Source organism: Cryptomeria japonica, unplaced genomic scaffold (genome assembly GCF_030272615.1).
Source record: "Cryptomeria japonica unplaced genomic scaffold, Sugi_1.0 HiC_scaffold_153, whole genome shotgun sequence".
In the NCBI taxonomy this organism is placed as follows: Eukaryota; Viridiplantae; Streptophyta; class Pinopsida; order Cupressales; family Cupressaceae; genus Cryptomeria; species Cryptomeria japonica.
Window position 1 is genome coordinate 280,001 of NW_026728975.1, and position 24,000 is coordinate 304,000.

Here is a 24,000-nt window from a genome sequence, read left to right on the forward strand (position 1 = left end):
ACTAACGCTGGTATGATCGCACCCGTTATGAGCTTGTCGCAGTGTGTACTTAGCAAACCGCGACCCACGTGCGAATCCACCCCGGCCACCCACCCCCGTCGAGGTGCACACCCTCCCTCGCGAAGTGCGCCCCGTTCGCCAAGTGTGAGCCCTGCCCGGGTGCGCGCACCTTGCTAGGGCGTCGGGTGTGCACCCGGCCCGGCCTACGTGCGTGCACCTGGACGGGGCGTCGTGTGCGTGCAGTGTCCCGTCTGCAACGCGGTGCCCACACACCACCTCGGGCGCAACGACCTGCGCTCACATGTGGGCCGAGTGCACCTTGGTGCATGTTCGGGGCGCCTCGGGTGCACGCTCGATCTTGCCCCGGTGCACCAAGGCGCTCGGTTTGCCCCGGGTGCGCACTTGGTGCAAGGTGGGCACCCAAAATAGGGATCAAGCACCAAAACACAAGTTTCGGGATGCAAAATGGGACCCAAGGACCACAAATGCGTTCCAAGACCCATGATGGGTCCACGAGAACAAAAATGTGTTCCGAGACTTAATAAACAAATATTGGGTTTTAGGAGAAGAAACATGCTCTGATGCCCAAAACGAGAATCGACCCCGAAAAGGCCACAGGCCAAAAGTGGGATGCGAGACAAAAAAAAATGGGACCCGAGGACCAAAATTGGGTTCCCAGGTCGAAGACAGGGCAACCGGACAAGAAACGACCTCTAAGGCTCGAAATGAGTCCCGACGACTAAAACTTGACAAGAAGCACCCATCAGGCACCCAACTCGACACCCATGGGATGCCGACCCACCCGGGCTTCCACCTAGCACACCTTGGCACCCACCCACCCTCGCACCCAACCTCGCACCCAACTTAGCACCTTTGAACCCACATTGGCACTCACCCTGACCCTGGCACCTTGGAACCCACATTGGCACTCACCTTGACCCTGGCACCCACCTTTGCACTCACCTTGGGACCCACCCTGGCTCCCACCTCGGCACCCACCCAGACACCCACCTTGGTTCCTTGGCACCCACCTTGGATCCTTGGCACCCACCCCGACACCCACCTTGGCACGCAACTTGGCTACTTGCCACCCACCTTGGCTCCTTGACGCCCACCCCGACAACCACCCCGTGACCTACCCTGGCTAGGGTTGGTGCACACCCACCCTGGTGCCCACCTTGGCACCCACCCCATGACCCACCTTGGCACGCACCTTAGTACCCACCCCGTTACCCACCCTAGGACCCACCCCGTGACCCACCTTGGCCAGGGTGGGTGCCTTGGTGCGCACAACTTGCCTGGGCTGCACACCAGGGCGGGCTCAAGATGGCACCCGCGTTCCGTTTTTTTCACTATCTTTCAAAACGGAAATTTTAAAATCTCGTTTTTTTTTTTTTTTTGCCTTTTCTGGAAATTAGTGAAGGCAGCGCATCAAAGGTGCGCAATGCTGGTGCGAACCCGGGAGCGCTCCGATGTGTGCTCCAAGGTGCGGCGTGCACGAAGTCCGAGCCCGGCTTGCCCCGGGTGCGCACCTCGCGTGCACCTTCGCCGGGGTGAGCACCTTGGCTGGGTTGCGCGCCCTGGTGCGCACCAAGGAGCGCTCTGAAGTGTGCTCCAAGGTGCGGCGTGCACGAAGTCGGAGCTCGGTTTGCCCCGGGTGTGCACCTCGGGTGCGCACCTCGCGTGCACCTTCGCTGCGGTGGGCACCTTGGCTGGGTTGCGCGCCTTGGTGGGCACCATGCAGTGCACGAAGTCGGAGCCCGGTTTGCCCCGGGCGCGCACCTCCGCCAGGGTGGGCACCTTGGTGCGCACAACTTGCCTGGGCTGCGCACCAGGAAGGGCTCAAGATGGCACCCGCGTTCCGTTTTTTTCACTATCTTTCAGAACGGAAATTTTAAAATATCGTTTTTTTTTGCCTTTTCTGGAAATTAGTGAAGGCAGCGCATCAAAGGTGCGCAACGCTGGTGCGAACCTGGGAGCGCTCCGATGTGTGCTCCAAGGTGCGGCGTGCACGAAGTCGGAGCCCGGTTTGCCCCGGGTGCGCCCTGGTGGGCACCATGGTGCGCACCAAGGAGCGCTCCGAAGTGTGCTCCAAGGTGCGGCCTGCACGAAGTCGGAGCCCGGTTTGCCCCGGGCGTGCACCGCGGGTGGGCACCTTGGTGCGCATGCCTTGCCTGGGCTGCGCACCAGGGCGGGCTCAAGATGGCACCCGCGTTCCGTTTTTTTCACTATCTTTCAAAACGGAAATTTTAAAATCTCATTTTTTTTTGCCTTTTCTGGAAATTAGTGAAGGCAGCGCATCAAAGGTGCGCACCTCGCTGCCCACCACGGTGCGCAACGCCGGTGGGCACCCGGGAGTGCTTCGAAGTGTGCTCCAAGGTGCTGCGTGCACGTTGTCGGAGCCCGGTTTGCCCCGGGTGCGCACCTCGCGTGCACCTTCGTCGGGGTGGGCACCTTGGCTGGGTTTGCCCCGGCTGCGCTCCGAAGCGGGGTTATTGGAGCGCCGCCTCTTTTTTTGTCGGAGCGTTTGGTGGGGTTTCTCGCATTGGCTCTTCCCAGGCCCGGTTGCCACCCTGGCGCGCACGAAGTCGGAAGTAGGGTTAATTGCCCGGGTGCGCACCTTTGCCAGGGTGGGCACCTTACCTGGGCTGTGCACCAGGGCGGGCTCAAGATGGCACCCGCGTTCCGTTTTTTTCACTATCTTTCAAAACGGAAATTTTAAAATCTCCTCTTTTTTTTGCCTTTTCTGGAAATTAGTGAAGGCAGCGCATCAAAGGTGCGCACCTCGCTGCCCACCTTGGTGTGCTCTGAGGTGCGCACCCGGGAGCGCTACGAAGTGTGCTCCAAGGTGCGGCGTGCACGTTGTCGGAGCCCGGTTTGCCCCGGGTGCGCACCTCGCCTGCACCTTGGCCGGGGTGGGCACCCTGGCTGGGTTTGCCCAGGGTGCGCTCCGAAGCGGGGTTACTGGAGCGCCCCCTCTTTTTTTGTCAGAGCGTTTGGTGGGGTTTCTCGCATTGGCTCTTCCCAGGCCCGGTTGTTGGGTGCGCTCCCACCCTGGCGCGCGCGAAGTTGGAAGTTGGGTTAATTGCCCGGGCGCGCACCTTCGCCAGGGTGGGCACCTTGGTGCGCACACCTTGGCTGGGCTGCGCACCAGGGCGGGCTCAAGATGGCACCAGCATTCCCTTTTTCTCACTATCTTTCAAAACGGAAATTTTAAAATCTCGTTTTCTTTTGCCTTTTATGGAAATTAGTGAAGGCATCGCATCAAAGGTGCGCACCTCGCTGCCCACCTTGGTGTGCTCCGAGGTGCCCACCACGGTGCGCTCCGAGGTGCCCACCACGGTGCGCAACGCCGGTGCGAACCCGGGAGCGCCCCGATGTGTGCTCCAAGGTGCGGCGTGCACGAAGCCGGACCCCGGTTTGCCCCGGGTGCGCACCTCGCGTGCACCTTGGTGCGCACACCTTGGCTGGGTTGCGCGGCCTGGTGGGCACCATGGTGCGCACCAAGGAGCGCTCCGAAGTGTGCTCCAAGGTGCGGCGTGCACGAAGTCCTAGCCCGGTTTGCCCCGGGTGCGCACCTTCGCCGCGGTGGGCACCATGGCGTGCACGAAGTCGGAGCCCGGTTTGCCCCGGGTGCGCACCTCGCGTGCACCTTCGCCGGGGTGGGCACCTCGGCTGGGTTGCGCGCCCTGGTGCGCACCAAGGAGCGCTCCGAAGTGTGCTCCAAGGTGCGGCGTGCACGAAGTCGGAGCCCGGTTTGCCCCGGGTGCGCACCTTCGCCGCGGTGGGCACCCTGGTGCGCACCATGGCGTGCACGAAGTCGGAGCCCGGTTTGCCCCGGGTGCGCACCTCGCGTGCACCTTCGGCGGGGTTGCGCGCCCTGGTGCGCACCAAGGAGCGCTCCGAAGTGTGCTCCAAGGTGCGGCGTGCACGAAGTCGGAGCCCGGTTTGCCCCGGGTGCGCACCTCGCGTGCACCTTCGGCGGGGTTGCGCGCCCTGGTGGGCACCATGGTGCGCACCAAGGAGCGCTCCGAAGTGTGCTCCAAGGTGCGGCGTGCACGAAGTCGGAGCCCGGTTTGCCCCGGGTGCGCACCTCGCGTGCACCTTCGCCGCGGTGGGCACCATGGCGTGCACGAAGTCGGAGCCCGGTTTGCCCCGGGTGCGCACCTCGCGTGCACCTTCGCCGGGGTGGGCACCTCGGCTGGGTTGCGCGCCCTGGTGCGCACCAAGGAGCGCTCCGAAGTGTGCTCCAAGGTGCGGCGTGCACGAAGTCGGAGCCCGGTTTGCCCCGGGTGCGCACCTCGCGTGCACCTTCGCCGCGGTGGGCACCATGGCGTGCACGAAGTCGGAGCCCGGTTTGCCCCGGGTGCGCACCCCGCGTGCACCTTCGCCGGGGTGGGCACCTCGGCTGGGTTGCGCGCCCTGGTGCGCACCAAGGAGCGCTCCGAAGTGTGCTCCAAGGTGCGGCGTGCACGAAGTCGGAGCCCGGTTTGCCCCGGGTGCGCACCTCGCGTGCACCTTCGCCGCGGTGGGCACCTTGGCTGGGTTGGGCACCATTGAGCGCTCCGAAGTGTGCTCCAAGGTGCGCACCATGGCCCTCCAAGGTGCGCAGCATGGCGTGCACGAAGTCGGAGCCCGGTTTGCCCCGGGTGCGCACCTCGCGTGCACCTTCGCCAGGGTGGGCACCTCGGTGCGCACACCTTCTCAATGTTTTCTTGCCTTTTCTGGAAATTGGTGAAGGCAGCGCATCAAAGGTGCGCACCTCGGTGTGCTCCGAGGTGCGAACCCGAGAGCGCTCCGAGGTGCCCACGAAGTCGAAAGTCGGGTTAATTGCATTGTTTTCCCCGGGTGCGCTCCGAGGTGCGCAACATCGGTGCGCACCAAGGAGGGCTCCGAAGTGTGCTCCAAGGTGCGCACGATTCGGAGCTCGGTTTGCCCGGGGTGCGCACACCTTGGCTGGGTTGCGCACCCTTTGTGCGCTCCAAGGTGCGCACGAAGTCGGAGCTCGGTTTGCCCCGGGTGCGCACCTTCGCCAGGGTGCGCACCTTGATGCGCACGCCTTGGCTGGGCTGCGCACCTTGGTGGGCGCCATGGTGCGCACCTTTCGTGCGCTCCAAGGTGCGCACGAAGTCGGAGCTCGGTTTGCCCCGGGTGCGCACCTTGGTGGGCGCCATGGTGCACTCCGAGGTGCCCAAGATTGGTGCGCACCAAGGAGCGCTCCGAAGTGCGCTCCAAGGTGCGCAGGTGCGCGCGAAGTCGAAAGTTGGGTTAATTGTCCGGTTTGCCTCGGGTGCGCACCTTGCGTGCACCTTCGCCAGGGTGGGCGCCTTGGTGCGCACACCTTGGCTGGGCTGCGCACCCGGGCGCGCACACCTTGGCACCCGCGTTTCCTTCATTTTAAATTTTTTTTTTTTACAATCTCTCAAGTGGGAAATTCTATAATCTCAACTTTTTTTGCCTTTTCAGGAAACTTTTGAATGGAGCGCATCATTGGTGCGCTCCGAAGTGTGCTCCAAGGTGCGCACCTCTGGTGTGCTCCAAAGCTCTCTCCAGCTGCGTGCACCTGCCCCGGCCGCGCACCCGGCCCCGCCCAGCTTCGCTCACCTGTCCCGGGCGTCTGGTGCGGAACCTTAGAGTAAGAAACATCACCGTGCACCTTGGCCAACGTGCGCGACTCGACCGAGCGCGCACTGGCCGAGGTGCACACCGATTTCACCTGGGTGCGCGCGCAGCACCTCGGGCGCACCGGGGTGCGCGCACAACGCCCGGGTTGCACCGTGGCCTGTGTGCTCGGGGCGCCTCGGGTGCGCACTCGGTGTCGCCCCCGCGCGCGCGGTAGTGCGGGCAGCGCACCCCGGCCCGGCCCGGCCCCGACGAGAACGCAAACGGGCAAAAGGTTTATTCAAATAGCATTGCGACGCCCGGCGAAAAACTAAGAAAGGGTGCAACACCGGGACTTCCCGGGAGGTCACCCATCCCAGTACTACTCCGGCCCAAGCGCGCTTAACTGCGGAGTTCTGATGGGATCCGGTGCACTAACGCTGGTATGATCGCACCCGTTATGAGCTTGTCGCAGTGTGTACTTAGCAAACCGCGACCCACGTGCGAATCCACCCCGGCCACCCACCCCCGTCGAGGTGCACACCCTCCCTCGCGAAGTGCGCCCCGTTCGCCAAGTGTGAGCCCTGCCCGGGTGCGCGCACCTTGCTAGGGCGTCGGGTGTGCACCCGGCCCGGCCTACGTGCGTGCACCTGGACGGGGCGTCGTGTGCGTGCAGTGTCCCGTCTGCAACGCGGTGCCCACACACCACCTCGGGCGCAACGACCTGCGCTCACATGTGGGCCGAGTGCACCTTGGTGCATGTTCGGGGCGCCTCGGGTGCACGCTCGATCTTGCCCCGGTGCACCAAGGCGCTCGGTTTGCCCCGGGTGCGCACTTGGTGCAAGGTGGGCACCCAAAATAGGGATCAAGCACCAAAACACAAGTTTCGGGATGCAAAATGGGACCCAAGGACCACAAATGCGTTCCAAGACCCATGATGGGTCCACGAGAACAAAAATGTGTTCCGAGACTTAATAAACAAATATTGGGTTTTAGGAGAAGAAACATGCTCTGATGCCCAAAACGAGAATCGACCCCGAAAAGGCCACAGGCCAAAAGTGGGATGCGAGACAAAAAAAAATGGGACCCGAGGACCAAAATTGGGTTCCCAGGTCGAAGACAGGGCAACCGGACAAGAAACGACCTCTAAGGCTCGAAATGAGTCCCGACGACTAAAACTTGACAAGAAGCACCCATCAGGCACCCAACTCGACACCCATGGGATGCCGACCCACCCGGGCTTCCACCTAGCACACCTTGGCACCCACCCACCCTCGCACCCAACCTCGCACCCAACTTAGCACCTTTGAACCCACATTGGCACTCACCCTGACCCTGGCACCTTGGAACCCACATTGGCACTCACCTTGACCCTGGCACCCACCTTTGCACTCACCTTGGGACCCACCCTGGCTCCCACCTCGGCACCCACCCAGACACCCACCTTGGTTCCTTGGCACCCACCTTGGATCCTTGGCACCCACCCCGACACCCACCTTGGCACGCAACTTGGCTACTTGCCACCCACCTTGGCTCCTTGACGCCCACCCCGACAACCACCCCGTGACCTACCCTGGCTAGGGTTGGTGCACACCCACCCTGGTGCCCACCTTGGCACCCACCCCATGACCCACCTTGGCACGCACCTTAGTACCCACCCCGTTACCCACCCTAGGACCCACCCCGTGACCCACCTTGGCCAGGGTGGGTGCCTTGGTGCGCACAACTTGCCTGGGCTGCACACCAGGGCGGGCTCAAGATGGCACCCGCGTTCCGTTTTTTTCACTATCTTTCAAAACGGAAATTTTAAAATCTCGTTTTTTTTTTTTTTTTGCCTTTTCTGGAAATTAGTGAAGGCAGCGCATCAAAGGTGCGCAATGCTGGTGCGAACCCGGGAGCGCTCCGATGTGTGCTCCAAGGTGCGGCGTGCACGAAGTCCGAGCCCGGCTTGCCCCGGGTGCGCACCTCGCGTGCACCTTCGCCGGGGTGAGCACCTTGGCTGGGTTGCGCGCCCTGGTGCGCACCAAGGAGCGCTCTGAAGTGTGCTCCAAGGTGCGGCGTGCACGAAGTCGGAGCTCGGTTTGCCCCGGGTGTGCACCTCGGGTGCGCACCTCGCGTGCACCTTCGCTGCGGTGGGCACCTTGGCTGGGTTGCGCGCCTTGGTGGGCACCATGCAGTGCACGAAGTCGGAGCCCGGTTTGCCCCGGGCGCGCACCTCCGCCAGGGTGGGCACCTTGGTGCGCACAACTTGCCTGGGCTGCGCACCAGGAAGGGCTCAAGATGGCACCCGCGTTCCGTTTTTTTCACTATCTTTCAGAACGGAAATTTTAAAATATCGTTTTTTTTTGCCTTTTCTGGAAATTAGTGAAGGCAGCGCATCAAAGGTGCGCAACGCTGGTGCGAACCTGGGAGCGCTCCGATGTGTGCTCCAAGGTGCGGCGTGCACGAAGTCGGAGCCCGGTTTGCCCCGGGTGCGCCCTGGTGGGCACCATGGTGCGCACCAAGGAGCGCTCCGAAGTGTGCTCCAAGGTGCGGCCTGCACGAAGTCGGAGCCCGGTTTGCCCCGGGCGTGCACCGCGGGTGGGCACCTTGGTGCGCATGCCTTGCCTGGGCTGCGCACCAGGGCGGGCTCAAGATGGCACCCGCGTTCCGTTTTTTTCACTATCTTTCAAAACGGAAATTTTAAAATCTCATTTTTTTTTGCCTTTTCTGGAAATTAGTGAAGGCAGCGCATCAAAGGTGCGCACCTCGCTGCCCACCACGGTGCGCAACGCCGGTGGGCACCCGGGAGTGCTTCGAAGTGTGCTCCAAGGTGCTGCGTGCACGTTGTCGGAGCCCGGTTTGCCCCGGGTGCGCACCTCGCGTGCACCTTCGTCGGGGTGGGCACCTTGGCTGGGTTTGCCCCGGCTGCGCTCCGAAGCGGGGTTATTGGAGCGCCGCCTCTTTTTTTGTCGGAGCGTTTGGTGGGGTTTCTCGCATTGGCTCTTCCCAGGCCCGGTTGCCACCCTGGCGCGCACGAAGTCGGAAGTAGGGTTAATTGCCCGGGTGCGCACCTTTGCCAGGGTGGGCACCTTACCTGGGCTGTGCACCAGGGCGGGCTCAAGATGGCACCCGCGTTCCGTTTTTTTCACTATCTTTCAAAACGGAAATTTTAAAATCTCCTCTTTTTTTTGCCTTTTCTGGAAATTAGTGAAGGCAGCGCATCAAAGGTGCGCACCTCGCTGCCCACCTTGGTGTGCTCTGAGGTGCGCACCCGGGAGCGCTACGAAGTGTGCTCCAAGGTGCGGCGTGCACGTTGTCGGAGCCCGGTTTGCCCCGGGTGCGCACCTCGCCTGCACCTTGGCCGGGGTGGGCACCCTGGCTGGGTTTGCCCAGGGTGCGCTCCGAAGCGGGGTTACTGGAGCGCCCCCTCTTTTTTTGTCAGAGCGTTTGGTGGGGTTTCTCGCATTGGCTCTTCCCAGGCCCGGTTGTTGGGTGCGCTCCCACCCTGGCGCGCGCGAAGTTGGAAGTTGGGTTAATTGCCCGGGCGCGCACCTTCGCCAGGGTGGGCACCTTGGTGCGCACACCTTGGCTGGGCTGCGCACCAGGGCGGGCTCAAGATGGCACCAGCATTCCCTTTTTCTCACTATCTTTCAAAACGGAAATTTTAAAATCTCGTTTTCTTTTGCCTTTTATGGAAATTAGTGAAGGCATCGCATCAAAGGTGCGCACCTCGCTGCCCACCTTGGTGTGCTCCGAGGTGCCCACCACGGTGCGCTCCGAGGTGCCCACCACGGTGCGCAACGCCGGTGCGAACCCGGGAGCGCCCCGATGTGTGCTCCAAGGTGCGGCGTGCACGAAGCCGGACCCCGGTTTGCCCCGGGTGCGCACCTCGCGTGCACCTTGGTGCGCACACCTTGGCTGGGTTGCGCGGCCTGGTGGGCACCATGGTGCGCACCAAGGAGCGCTCCGAAGTGTGCTCCAAGGTGCGGCGTGCACGAAGTCCTAGCCCGGTTTGCCCCGGGTGCGCACCTTCGCCGCGGTGGGCACCATGGCGTGCACGAAGTCGGAGCCCGGTTTGCCCCGGGTGCGCACCTCGCGTGCACCTTCGCCGGGGTGGGCACCTCGGCTGGGTTGCGCGCCCTGGTGCGCACCAAGGAGCGCTCCGAAGTGTGCTCCAAGGTGCGGCGTGCACGAAGTCGGAGCCCGGTTTGCCCCGGGTGCGCACCTTCGCCGCGGTGGGCACCCTGGTGCGCACCATGGCGTGCACGAAGTCGGAGCCCGGTTTGCCCCGGGTGCGCACCTCGCGTGCACCTTCGGCGGGGTTGCGCGCCCTGGTGCGCACCAAGGAGCGCTCCGAAGTGTGCTCCAAGGTGCGGCGTGCACGAAGTCGGAGCCCGGTTTGCCCCGGGTGCGCACCTCGCGTGCACCTTCGGCGGGGTTGCGCGCCCTGGTGGGCACCATGGTGCGCACCAAGGAGCGCTCCGAAGTGTACTCCAAGGTGCGGCGTGCACGAAGTCGGAGCCCGGTTTGCCCCGGGTGCGCACCTCGCGTGCACCTTCGCCGCGGTGGGCACCATGGCGTGCACGAAGTCGGAGCCCGGTTTGCCCCGGGTGCGCACCTCGCGTGCACCTTCGCCGCGGTGGGCACCATGGCGTGCACGAAGTCGGAGCCCGGTTTGCCCCGGGTGCGCACCTCGCGTGCACCTTCGCTGGGGTGGGCACCTCGGCTGGGTTGCGCGCCCTGGTGCGCACCAAGGAGCGCTCCGAAGTGTGCTCCAAGGTGCGGCGTGCACGAAGTCGGAGCCCGGTTTGCCCCGGGTGCGCACCTCGCGTGCACCTTCGCCGCGGTGGGCACCATGGCGTGCACGAAGTCGGAGCCCGGTTTGCCCCGGGTGCGCACCCCGCGTGCACCTTCGCCGGGGTGGGCACCTCGGCTGGGTTGCGCGCCCTGGTGCGCACCAAGGAGCGCTCCGAAGTGTGCTCCAAGGTGCGGCGTGCACGAAGTCGGAGCCCGGTTTACCCCGGGTGCGCACCTCGCGTGCACCTTCGCCGCGGTGGGCACCTTGGCTGGGTTGGGCACCATTGAGCGCTCCGAAGTGTGCTCCAAGGTGCGCACCATGGCCCTCCAAGGTGCGCAGCATGGCGTGCACGAAGTCGGAGCCCGGTTTGCCCCGGGTGCGCACCTCGCGTGCACCTTCGCCAGGGTGGGCACCTCGGTGCGCACACCTTCTCAATGTTTTCTTGCCTTTTCTGGAAATTGGTGAAGGCAGCGCATCAAAGGTGCGCACCTCGGTGTGCTCCGAGGTGCGAACCCGAGAGCGCTCCGAGGTGCCCACGAAGTCGAAAGTCGGGTTAATTGCATTGTTTTCCCCGGGTGCGCTCCGAGGTGCGCAACATCGGTGCGCACCAAGGAGGGCTCCGAAGTGTGCTCCAAGGTGCGCACGATTCGGAGCTCGGTTTGCCCGGGGTGCGCACACCTTGGCTGGGTTGCGCACCCTTTGTGCGCTCCAAGGTGCGCACGAAGTCGGAGCTCGGTTTGCCCCGGGTGCGCACCTTCGCCAGGGTGCGCACCTTGATGCGCACGCCTTGGCTGGGCTGCGCACCTTGGTGGGCGCCATGGTGCGCACCTTTCGTGCGCTCCAAGGTGCGCACGAAGTCGGAGCTCGGTTTGCCCCGGGTGCGCACCTTGGTGGGCGCCATGGTGCACTCCGAGGTGCCCAAGATTGGTGCGCACCAAGGAGCGCTCCGAAGTGCGCTCCAAGGTGCGCAGGTGCGCGCGAAGTCGAAAGTTGGGTTAATTGTCCGGTTTGCCTCGGGTGCGCACCTTGCGTGCACCTTCGCCAGGGTGGGCGCCTTGGTGCGCACACCTTGGCTGGGCTGCGCACCCGGGCGCGCACACCTTGGCACCCGCGTTTCCTTCATTTTAAATTTTTTTTTTTTACAATCTCTCAAGTGGGAAATTCTATAATCTCAACTTTTTTTGCCTTTTCAGGAAACTTTTGAATGGAGCGCATCATTGGTGCGCTCCGAAGTGTGCTCCAAGGTGCGCACCTCTGGTGTGCTCCAAAGCTCTCTCCAGCTGCGTGCACCTGCCCCGGCCGCGCACCCGGCCCCGCCCAGCTTCGCTCACCTGTCCCGGGCGTCTGGTGCGGAACCTTAGAGTAAGAAACATCACCGTGCACCTTGGCCAACGTGCGCGACTCGACCGAGCGCGCACTGGCCGAGGTGCACACCGATTTCACCTGGGTGCGCGCGCAGCACCTCGGGCGCACCGGGGTGCGCGCACAACGCCCGGGTTGCACCGTGGCCTGTGTGCTCGGGGCGCCTCGGGTGCGCGCTCGGTGTCGCCCCCGCGCGCGCGGTAGTGCGGGCAGCGCACCCCGGCCCGGCCCGGCCCCGACGAGAACGCAAACGGGCAAAAGGTTTATTCAAATAGCATTGCGACGCCCGGCGAAAAACTAAAAAAGGGTGCAACACCGGGACTTCCCGGGAGGTCACCCATCCCAGTACTACTCCGGCCCAAGCGCGCTTAACTGCGGAGTTCTGATGGGATCCGGTGCACTAACGCTGGTATGATCGCACCCGTTATGAGCTTGTCGCAGTGTGTACTTAGCAAACCGCGACCCACGTGCGAATCCACCCCGGCCACCCACCCCCGTCGAGGTGCACACCCTCCCTCGCGAAGTGCGCCCCGTTCGCCAAGTGTGAGCCCTGCCCGGGTGCGCGCACCTTGCTAGGGCGTCGGGTGTGCACCCGGCCCGGCCTACGTGCGTGCACCTGGACGGGGCGTCGTGTGCGTGCAGTGTCCCGTCTGCAACGCGGTGCCCACACACCACCTCGGGCGCAACGACCTGCGCTCACATGTGGGCCGAGTGCACCTTGGTGCATGTTCGGGGCGCCTCGGGTGCACGCTCGATCTTGCCCCGGTGCACCAAGGCGCTCGGTTTGCCCCGGGTGCGCACTTGGTGCAAGGTGGGCACCCAAAATAGGGATCAAGCACCAAAACACAAGTTTCGGGATGCAAAATGGGACCCAAGGACCACAAATGCGTTCCAAGACCCATGATGGGTCCACGAGAACAAAAATGTGTTCCGAGACTTAATAAACAAATATTGGGTTTTAGGAGAAGAAACATGCTCTGATGCCCAAAACGAGAATCGACCCCGAAAAGGCCACAGGCCAAAAGTGGGATGCGAGACAAAAAAAAATGGGACCCGAGGACCAAAATTGGGTTCCCAGGTCGAAGACAGGGCAACCGGACAAGAAACGACCTCTAAGGCTCGAAATGAGTCCCGACGACTAAAACTTGACAAGAAGCACCCATCAGGCACCCAACTCGACACCCATGGGATGCCGACCCACCCGGGCTTCCACCTAGCACACCTTGGCACCCACCCACCCTCGCACCCAACCTCGCACCCAACTTAGCACCTTTGAACCCACATTGGCACTCACCCTGACCCTGGCACCTTGGAACCCACATTGGCACTCACCTTGACCCTGGCACCCACCTTTGCACTCACCTTGGGACCCACCCTGGCTCCCACCTCGGCACCCACCCAGACACCCACCTTGGTTCCTTGGCACCCACCTTGGATCCTTGGCACCCACCCCGACACCCACCTTGGCACGCAACTTGGCTACTTGCCACCCACCTTGGCTCCTTGACGCCCACCCCGACAACCACCCCGTGACCTACCCTGGCTAGGGTTGGTGCACACCCACCCTGGTGCCCACCTTGGCACCCACCCCATGACCCACCTTGGCACGCACCTTAGTACCCACCCCGTTACCCACCCTAGGACCCACCCCGTGACCCACCTTGGCCAGGGTGGGTGCCTTGGTGCGCACAACTTGCCTGGGCTGCACACCAGGGCGGGCTCAAGATGGCACCCGCGTTCCGTTTTTTTCACTATCTTTCAAAACGGAAATTTTAAAATCTCGTTTTTTTTTTTTTTTTGCCTTTTCTGGAAATTAGTGAAGGCAGCGCATCAAAGGTGCGCAATGCTGGTGCGAACCCGGGAGCGCTCCGATGTGTGCTCCAAGGTGCGGCGTGCACGAAGTCCGAGCCCGGCTTGCCCCGGGTGCGCACCTCGCGTGCACCTTCGCCGGGGTGAGCACCTTGGCTGGGTTGCGCGCCCTGGTGCGCACCAAGGAGCGCTCTGAAGTGTGCTCCAAGGTGCGGCGTGCACGAAGTCGGAGCTCGGTTTGCCCCGGGTGTGCACCTCGGGTGCGCACCTCGCGTGCACCTTCGCTGCGGTGGGCACCTTGGCTGGGTTGCGCGCCTTGGTGGGCACCATGCAGTGCACGAAGTCGGAGCCCGGTTTGCCCCGGGCGCGCACCTCCGCCAGGGTGGGCACCTTGGTGCGCACAACTTGCCTGGGCTGCGCACCAGGAAGGGCTCAAGATGGCACCCGCGTTCCGTTTTTTTCACTATCTTTCAGAACGGAAATTTTAAAATATCGTTTTTTTTTGCCTTTTCTGGAAATTAGTGAAGGCAGCGCATCAAAGGTGCGCAACGCTGGTGCGAACCTGGGAGCGCTCCGATGTGTGCTCCAAGGTGCGGCGTGCACGAAGTCGGAGCCCGGTTTGCCCCGGGTGCGCCCTGGTGGGCACCATGGTGCGCACCAAGGAGCGCTCCGAAGTGTGCTCCAAGGTGCGGCCTGCACGAAGTCGGAGCCCGGTTTGCCCCGGGTGTGCACCGCGGGTGGGCACCTTGGTGCGCATGCCTTGCCTGGGCTGCGCACCAGGGCGGGCTCAAGATGGCACCCGCGTTCCGTTTTTTTCACTATCTTTCAAAACGGAAATTTTAAAATCTCATTTTTTTTTGCCTTTTCTGGAAATTAGTGAAGGCAGCGCATCAAAGGTGCGCACCTCGCTGCCCACCACGGTGCGCAACGCCGGTGGGCACCCGGGAGTGCTTCGAAGTGTGCTCCAAGGTGCTGCGTGCACGTTGTCGGAGCCCGGTTTGCCCCGGGTGCGCACCTCGCGTGCACCTTCGTCGGGGTGGGCACCTTGGCTGGGTTTGCCCCGGCTGCGCTCCGAAGCGGGGTTATTGGAGCGCCGCCTCTTTTTTTGTCGGAGCGTTTGGTGGGGTTTCTCGCATTGGCTCTTCCCAGGCCCGGTTGCCACCCTGGCGCGCACGAAGTCGGAAGTAGGGTTAATTGCCCGGGTGCGCACCTTTGCCAGGGTGGGCACCTTACCTGGGCTGTGCACCCGGGCGGGCTCAAGATGGCACCCGCGTTCCGTTTTTTTCACTATCTTTCAAAACGGAAATTTTAAAATCTCCTCTTTTTTTTGCCTTTTCTGGAAATTAGTGAAGGCAGCGCATCAAAGGTGCGCACCTCGCTGCCCACCTTGGTGTGCTCTGAGGTGCGCACCCGGGAGCGCTACGAAGTGTGCTCCAAGGTGCGGCGTGCACGTTGTCGGAGCCCGGTTTGCCCCGGGTGCGCACCTCGCCTGCACCTTGGCCGGGGTGGGCACCCTGGCTGGGTTTGCCCAGGGTGCGCTCCGAAGCGGGGTTACTGGAGCGCCCCCTCTTTTTTTGTCAGAGCGTTTGGTGGGGTTTCTCGCATTGGCTCTTCCCAGGCCCGGTTGTTGGGTGCGCTCCCACCCTGGCGCGCGCGAAGTTGGAAGTTGGGTTAATTGCCCGGGCGCGCACCTTCGCCAGGGTGGGCACCTTGGTGCGCACACCTTGGCTGGGCTGCGCACCAGGGCGGGCTCAAGATGGCACCAGCATTCCCTTTTTCTCACTATCTTTCAAAACGGAAATTTTAAAATCTCGTTTTCTTTTGCCTTTTATGGAAATTAGTGAAGGCATCGCATCAAAGGTGCGCACCTCGCTGCCCACCTTGGTGTGCTCCGAGGTGCCCACCACGGTGCGCTCCGAGGTGCCCACCACGGTGCGCAACGCCGGTGCGAACCCGGGAGCGCCCCGATGTGTGCTCCAAGGTGCGGCGTGCACGAAGCCGGACCCCGGTTTGCCCCGGGTGCGCACCTCGCGTGCACCTTGGTGCGCACACCTTGGCTGGGTTGCGCGGCCTGGTGGGCACCATGGTGCGCACCAAGGAGCGCTCCGAAGTGTGCTCCAAGGTGCGGCGTGCACGAAGTCCTAGCCCGGTTTGCCCCGGGTGCGCACCTTCGCCGCGGTGGGCACCATGGCGTGCACGAAGTCGGAGCCCGGTTTGCCCCGGGTGCGCACCTCGCGTGCACCTTCGCCGGGGTGGGCACCTCGGCTGGGTTGCGCGCCCTGGTGCGCACCAAGGAGCGCTCCGAAGTGTGCTCCAAGGTGCGGCGTGCACGAAGTCGGAGCCCGGTTTGCCCCGGGTGCGCACCTCGCGTGCACCTTCGGCGGGGTTGCGCGCCCTGGTGCGCACCAAGGAGCGCTCCGAAGTGTGCTCCAAGGTGCGGCGTGCACGAAGTCGGAGCCCGGTTTGCCCCGGGTGCGCACCTCGCGTGCACCTTCGGCGGGGTTGCGCGCCCTGGTGGGCACCATGGTGCGCACCAAGGAGCGCTCCGAAGTGTGCTCCAAGGTGCGGCGTGCACGAAGTCGGAGCCCGGTTTGCCCCGGGTGCGCACCTCGCGTGCACCTTCGCCGCGGTGGGCACCATGGCGTGCACGAAGTCGGAGCCCGGTTTGCCCCGGGTGCGCACCTCGCGTGCACCTTCGCCGGGGTGGGCACCTCGGCTGGGTTGCGCGCCCTGGTGCGCACCAAGGAGCGCTCCGAAGTGTGCTCCAAGGTGCGGCGTGCACGAAGTCGGAGCCCGGTTTGCCCCGGGTGCGCACCTCGCGTGCACCTTCGCCGCGGTGGGCACCATGGCGTGCACGAAGTCGGAGCCCGGTTTGCCTCGGGTGCGCACCCCGCGTGCACCTTCGCCGGGGTGGGCACCTCGGCTGGGTTGCGCGCCCTGGTGCGCACCAAGGAGCGCTCCGAAGTGTGCTCCAAGGTGCGGCGTGCACGAAGTCGGAGCCCGGTTTGCCCCGGGTGCGCACCTCGCGTGCACCTTCGCCGCGGTGGGCACCTTGGCTGGGTTGGGCACCATTGAGCGCTCCGAAGTGTGCTCCAAGGTGCGCACCATGGCCCTCCAAGGTGCGCAGCATGGCGTGCACGAAGTCGGAGCCCGGTTTGCCCCGGGTGCGCACCTCGCGTGCACCTTCGCCAGGGTGGGCACCTCGGTGCGCACACCTTCTCAATGTTTTCTTGCCTTTTCTGGAAATTGGTGAAGGCAGCGCATCAAAGGTGCGCACCTCGGTGTGCTCCGAGGTGCGAACCCGAGAGCGCTCCGAGGTGCCCACGAAGTCGAAAGTCGGGTTAATTGCATTGTTTTCCCCGGGTGCGCTCCGAGGTGCGCAACATCGGTGCGCACCAAGGAGGGCTCCGAAGTGTGCTCCAAGGTGCGCACGATTCGGAGCTCGGTTTGCCCGGGGTGCGCACACCTTGGCTGGGTTGCGCACCCTTTGTGCGCTCCAAGGTGCGCACGAAGTCGGAGCTCGGTTTGCCCCGGGTGCGCACCTTCGCCAGGGTGCGCACCTTGATGCGCACGCCTTGGCTGGGCTGCGCACCTTGGTGGGCGCCATGGTGCGCACCTTTCGTGCGCTCCAAGGTGCGCACGAAGTCGGAGCTCGGTTTGCCCCGGGTGCGCACCTTGGTGGGCGCCATGGTGCACTCCGAGGTGCCCAAGATTGGTGCGCAACAAGGAGCGCTCCGAAGTGCGCTCCAAGGTGCGCAGGTGCGCGCGAAGTCGAAAGTTGGGTTAATTGTCCGGTTTGCCTCGGGTGCGCACCTTGCGTGCACCTTCGCCAGGGTGGGCGCCTTGGTGCGCACACCTTGGCTGGGCTGCGCACCCGGGCGCGCACACCTTGGCACCCGCGTTTCCTTCATTTTAAATTTTTTTTTTTTACAATCTCTCAAGTGGGAAATTCTATAATCTCAACTTTTTTTGCCTTTTCAGGAAACTTTTGAATGGAGCGCATCATTGGTGCGCTCCGAAGTGTGCTCCAAGGTGCGCACCTCTGGTGTGCTCCAAAGCTCTCTCCAGCTGCGTGCACCTGCCCCGGCCGCGCACCCGGCCCCGCCCAGCTTCGCTCACCTGTCCCGGGCGTCTGGTGCGGAACCTTAGAGTAAGAAACATCACCGTGCACCTTGGCCAACGTGCGCGACTCGACCGAGCGCGCACTGGCCGAGGTGCACACCGATTTCACCTGGGTGCGCGCGCAGCACCTCGGGCGCACCGGGGTGCGCGCACAACGCCCGGGTTGCACCGTGGCCTGTGTGCTCGGGGCGCCTCGGGTGCGCGCTCGGTGTCGCCCCCCGCGCGCGCGGTAGTGCGGGCAGCGCACCCCGGCCCGGCCCGGCCCCGACGAGAACGCAAACGGGCAAAAGGTTTATTCAAATAGCATTGCGACGCCCGGCGAAAAACTAAGAAAGGGTGCAACACCGGGACTTCCCGGGAGGTCACCCATCCTAGTACTACTCCGGCCCAAGCGCGCTTAACTGCGGAGTTCTGATGGGATCCGGTGCACTAACGCTGGTATGATCGCACCCGTTATGAGCTTGTCGCAGTGTGTACTTAGCAAACCGCGACCCACGTGCGAATCCACCCCGGCCACCCACCCCCGTCGAGGTGCACACCCTCCCTCGCGAAGTGCGCCCCGTTCGCCAAGTGTGAGCCCTGCCCGGGTGCGCGCACCTTGCTAGGGCGTCGGGTGTGCACCCGGCCCGGCCTACGTGCGTGCACCTGGACGGGGCGTCGTGTGCGTGCAGTGTCCCGTCTGCAACGCGGTGCCCACACACCACCTCGGGCGCAACGACCTGCGCTCACATGTGGGCCGAGTGCACCTTGGTGCATGTTCGGGGCGCCTCGGGTGCACGCTCGATCTTGCCCCGGTGCACCAAGGCGCTCGGTTTGCCCCGGGTGCGCACTTGGTGCAAGGTGGGCACCCAAAATAGGGATCAAGCACCAAAACACAAGTTTCGGGATGCAAAATGGGACCCAAGGACCACAAATGCGTTCCAAGACCCATGATGGGTCCACGAGAACAAAAATGTGTTCCGAGACTTAATAAACAAATATTGGGTTTTAGGAGAAGAAACATGCTCTGATGCCCAAAACGAGAATCGACCCCGAAAAGGCCACAGGCCAAAAGTGGGATGCGAGACAAAAAAAAATGGGACCCGAGGACCAAAATTGGGTTCCCAGGTCGAAGACAGGGCAACCGGACAAGAAACGACCTCTAAGGCTCGAAATGAGTCCCGACGACTAAAACTTGACAAGAAGCACCCATCAGGCACCCAACTCGACACCCATGGGATGCCGACCCACCCGGGCTTCCACCTAGCACACCTTGGCACCCACCCACCCTCGCACCCAACCTCGCACCCAACTTAGCACCTTTGAACCCACATTGGCACTCACCCTGACCCTGGCACCTTGGAACCCACATTGGCACTCACCTTGACCCTGGCACCCACCTTTGCACTCACCTTGGGACCCACCCTGGCTCCCACCTCGGCACCCACCCAGACACCCACCTTGGTTCCTTGGCACCCACCTTGGATCCTTGGCACCCACCCCGACACCCACCTTGGCACGCAACTTGGCTACTTGCCACCCACCTTGGCTCCTTGACGCCCACCCCGACAACCACCCCGTGACCTACCCTGGCTAGGGTTGGTGCACACCCACCCTGGTGCCCACCTTGGCACCCACCCCATGACCCACCTTGGCACGCACCTTAGTACCCACCCTGTTACCCACCCTAGGACCCACCCCGTGACCCACCTTGGCCAGGGTGGGTGCACCCACCCTGGTGCCCACCTTGGCACCCACCCATCCTAGCACCCAGCCTGTGACCGGGCTTGGAACCCAACCTTGCACCCGTCTTGGCCAGTGTGGGTGCGCACCCATCCTGGCACCCACGTTGTGACACACCCTTTAACCCACGCACCCTAGCAGCCACGTTGGCACCCACCTTGGAACACAACCTAGCAACTTGGCACCCACCCCGTGACCCACCTTGGCATCCACCATAGCAGTCGCCCACTTGGCACCCACCTTGGAACCCAAGTTGGCACCCACCTCGGCACCCACCTTGACACTTGTGGACCCACCTTGCCACTCACCCTAGCATCGACCCATCCTAGCACCCACCCTGGCACCTTTGCACCCTAGCACTCACCCATCCTAGCACCTAACCTGTGACCCACCTTGACACTCACCCTCGCACCCACCTTGGAACCCAACCTAGCACCCACCCACCCTGACACCAACCCTAGCACCTACCCACCCTTGCACCCACCCTGTGACCCATCTTGGCACCCACCCATCCTACCACTCAACCTATCACCCACCTTCTCACCCACCTTGGCATCCACCTTAGCACCCACCCACACTGGCACCTTGGCACCCACCTCGGGCAAGGTGGGTGCACACCCACCCTGACACCCAATTTAGAACCAACCGAGCATGTTACCCACCTTGGCACCCACATTGCAGCCCACCCTAGTACCCACCCTATGACCCACATTGGCATCCACACCCTAGCACCCAGGCACCTCGACACCCGCCTTGACACGCACCCTAGCACTAAACCTGTGACCCACCTTGGAACTCACCCTAGAACCCACCCACCCTGTGAACCACCTTGGCATCCACCTTAGCACCCACCCACCTTGGCACCCACTCTAGCACTCACCCATCCTAACACCCAACTTGTTACCCACCTTGGCACCCGCCCTCGCGTCCACCTTGAAACCCACCCTAGCACCCACCCACGCAGGAGCCCACCTTGGCACCCAACCTAACACCCACGCATCCTGGCACCCAACTTGTGACCCACCTTGGAACCCACCCTAGTACCCACCTTTGAACCCACTATATCACCAACCCACCTTGGCACCCACCCTATGACCCTCTTTGGAATCCACCCTAGCACGCACCCACCCTGGCACCCACCATGGAGCGCACCCTAGCACCCACCCACCTCGGCACGCACCTCAACACCCACCTTGGTGTGCGCACTGCGCCAACCTCTCAAAGACCCTATGTGGTGCGCTCCAAAGTGTACACCTTTGGTGCGCTCCAAGGTGCGCACCTTTGGTGCACACCGAGGTGCACACCAAAGTGTGCACCGAGGTGAGCACCAAAGTGCACTCCAAGGTGCACACCAAGGCGTGCACCTTTGGTGCGGTCAATGCAAACGAATTCGGAAGTTGGGGTCGATGTCCTAATCGCTGCTGCAGACTACACGTATGAGAATCGGACAAATAGCTTTATATAGGGGAGGTGTTGCGTTTGATGGGTCGACTCCCCTGGTTGTGTGCACTGCACCAACTTCAAAGACCCTGTCTTGTTTAAGAAGTCAAAAGTTGGGGTGGATGTCCTAATCATTGCTGCAGTCTACGCATGTATGAGAATCAGACAAATAGCTTATATAGGGGAGGTGTTGCATTCGGTGGGTTGACTCCCCTGGTTGTGCGCACTGCGCCAACCTCAAAGACCCCGCATAGCAGAAGAAGTCGGAAGTCGGATTTTGGTGAGCACCAAGGCGTGCACCTTTGGTGCGGTCAACGCAGACGAATTCAGAAGTTGGGGTGGATGTCCTAATCGTTGTTGCAGGCTACACATGTATGAGAATCAGACAAATAGCTTATATAGGGGAGGTGTTGGGTTTGATGGGTCAACTCCCTTGGTTGTGCGCATTACGCCAACCTCAAAGACCTTGTTTTCGTTAAGAAGTCAAAAGTTGGGGTCAATGTCCTAATGGCTCCTGTAGGCTACACATGTATGAGAATCGGACAAATAGCTTATATAGGGGAGGTGTTGGGTTTGATGGGTCGACTCCCCTGGTTGTGCGCATTACGTCAACCTCAAAGACCTTGTTTTCGTTAAGAAGTCAAAAGTTGGGGTCGATGTCCTAATTGCTCCTGTAGACTACACATGTATGAGAATCAGACAAATAGCTTATATAGGGGAGGTGTTGGGTTTGATGGGTTGACTCCCCTAGTTGTTCGCATTACACCAACCTCAAAGACCTTGTTTTCGTTTAGAAGCCGAAAGTTGGGGTCGATGTCCTAATTGCTCCTGCAGGCTACGCATGTATGAGAATCAGACAAATAGCTTATATAGGGGAGGTGTTGGGTTTGATGGGTCGACTCCCCTGGTTGTGCGCATTGCGCCAACCTCAAAGACCCTGCATTGCGGATGAAGTCGAAAGTCAGAGTTTGGTGTGCTACAAGGTGTGGTCGAAGGTGCTCACCTAGGTGTGCACCTTTGGAGCGCAGGAAAAGTGCCCTCCAAAAGTGCGCACCTTTGGAGTGCACAAAAGTGCCCTCCAAAAGTGCGCACCTTTGGAGCGCACAAAAGTGCCCTCCAAAAAGTGCCCTCCAAAAGTGCGCACCTTTGGAGCGCACAAAAGTGCCCTCCAAAAAGTGCCCTCCAAAAGTGCGCACCTTTGGAGTGCAGAAAAGTGCCCTCCAAAAAGTGCCCTCCAAAAGTGTGCACCTTTGGAGTGCACAAAAGTGCCCTCCAAAAGTGCGCACCTTTGGAGCGCAGAAAAGTGCCCTCCAAAAAGTGCCCTCCAAAAGTGCGCACCTTTGGAGCGCAGAAAAGTGCCCTCCAAAAAGTGCCCTCCAAAAGTGCGCACCTTTGGAGCGCAGAAAAGTGCCCTCCAAAAAGTGCCCTCCAAAAGTGCGCACCTTTGGAGCGCAGAAAAGTGCCCTCCAAAAAGTGCCCTCCAAAAGTGCGCACCTTTGGAGCGCACAAAAGTGCCCTCCAAAAAGTGCCCTCCAAAAGTGCGCACCTTTGGAGCGCACAAAAGTGCCCTCCAAAAGTGCGCACCTTTGGAGCGCACAAAAGTGCCCTCCAAAAGTGCGCACTTTTGGTGCGCACCAAGGCGCTGGTTCGGTCGTTGCAGGCGAGTTCGGAAGTTGGGGTCGATGTCCTGAGCGGAGGTGCAAACTACACAGGTGTCGGAATCGGACAAATAGCTTATATAGGGGAGGTGTATGCTTCGATGGGTCGACTCCCCAGGTTGAGCGCACCGCGCCAACCTCAAAGACCCTACGGTATGGATGAAGTCGGAAGTTGGGTCCGATGACCGATTCGATTAGTAGGTATGCTCATGAGGTCGGAATTTGGGTCCGATGACCTGCCATGTGCAGGAAGGCGAATGTTGGCACTGTGCGTTGCAAGGTGCACACCAAGGTGCTGGTGCGGTCTTTTTAGTCGAGTTCGGAAGTTGGGGTCGATGTCCTGATCGGAGGTGCAAGCTACACAGGTGTGGGAATCGGACAAATAGCTTATATAGGGGAGGTGTATGCTTCGTTGGGTCGACTCCCCGGGTTGAGCGCACCGCGCCAACCTCAAAGACCCTACGGTATGGATGAAGTCGGAAGTTGGGTCCGATGACCGATTCGATATGTAGGCATACTCGCGAGGTCGGAATTTGGGTCCGATGACCTGCCATGTGCAGGAAGGCGAATGTTGGCACTGTGCGTTGCAAGGTGCGCACCAAGGCGCTGGTTCGGTCGTTGCAGGCGAGTTCGGAAGTTGGGGTCGATGTCCTGATCGGAGGTGCAAACTACACAGGTGTGGGAATCGGACAAATAGCTTATATAGGGGAGGTGTATGCTTCGTTGGGTCGACTCCCCGGGTTGAGCGCACCGCGCCAACCTCAAAGACCCTACGGTATGGATGAAGTCGGAAGTTGTGTCCGATGACCGATTCGATATGTAGGCATACTCGCGAGGTCGGAATTTGGGTCCGATGACCTGCCATGTGCAGGAAGGCGAATGTTGGGACTGTGCGTCGCAAGGTGCGCACCAAGGCGCTGGTGCCGTCGTTGCAGTCGAGTTCGGAAGTTGGGGTCGATGTCCTGGTCAGAGGTGCAAACTACACAGGTGTGGGAATCGGACAAATAGCTTATATAGGGGAGGTGTATGCTTCGATGGGTCGACTCCCCGGGTTGAGCGCACCGCGCCAACCTCAAAGACCCTACAGTATGGATGAAGTCGGAAGTTGGGTCCGATGACCGATTCGATACGTAGGCATATTGGCGAGGTCTGAATTTGTGTCCGATGACCTGCCATGCGCAGGAAGGCGGAATTTGGGTCCGATGACCGAGTTGATGGCGTGCCATGCGCAGAAAGGCGGAATTTGGGTCCGATGACCGAGTTGATGTTGATGGCCCGCCATGCACAGGAAGGCGGAATTTGGGTCCGATGACCGATTTGAAGGCGTGCCATGCGCAGAAAGGCGGAGTTTGGGTCCGATGACCGAGTTGATATTGATGGCCCGCCATGCGCAGGAAGGCGGAATTTGGGTCCGATGACCTGACATACGCATGGAGTCCGACTCGGGGGCCGATGTTCGATTCGATGACTTGCATTGTGGGTAAAGTCGGAAGTTGTGGTCTTTGA

General features: G+C 61.8%; 4 non-coding genes across 4 annotated transcripts in view; all 4 read right to left on the bottom strand.

Annotated features, from left to right (window-relative positions):
* The window catches only part of LOC131866727 (5S ribosomal RNA), a 119-nt gene extending 95 nt beyond the window's left edge, over positions 1–24 (bottom strand). Inside the window, exon 1 of the ribosomal RNA XR_009365327.1 lies at positions 1–24. This exon is cut by the window's left edge and continues 95 nt beyond it. This is a non-coding gene — a ribosomal RNA (5S ribosomal RNA).
* A 5,915-nt stretch (positions 25–5,939) lies between these two features.
* LOC131866728 (5S ribosomal RNA) lies at positions 5,940–6,058 on the bottom strand. Its single transcript, XR_009365328.1, has one exon. It is a non-coding gene; the product is annotated as a 5S ribosomal RNA (ribosomal RNA).
* Positions 6,059–12,047: 5,989 nt separating this feature from the next.
* Positions 12,048–12,166, bottom strand: LOC131866729 (5S ribosomal RNA). The gene has a single exon (XR_009365329.1). It is a non-coding gene; the product is annotated as a 5S ribosomal RNA (ribosomal RNA).
* Positions 12,167–18,007: 5,841 nt separating this feature from the next.
* LOC131866735 (5S ribosomal RNA) lies at positions 18,008–18,126 on the bottom strand. The gene has a single exon (XR_009365335.1). It is a non-coding gene; the product is annotated as a 5S ribosomal RNA (ribosomal RNA).
* Between the last annotated feature and the right edge of the window lie 5,874 nt (positions 18,127–24,000).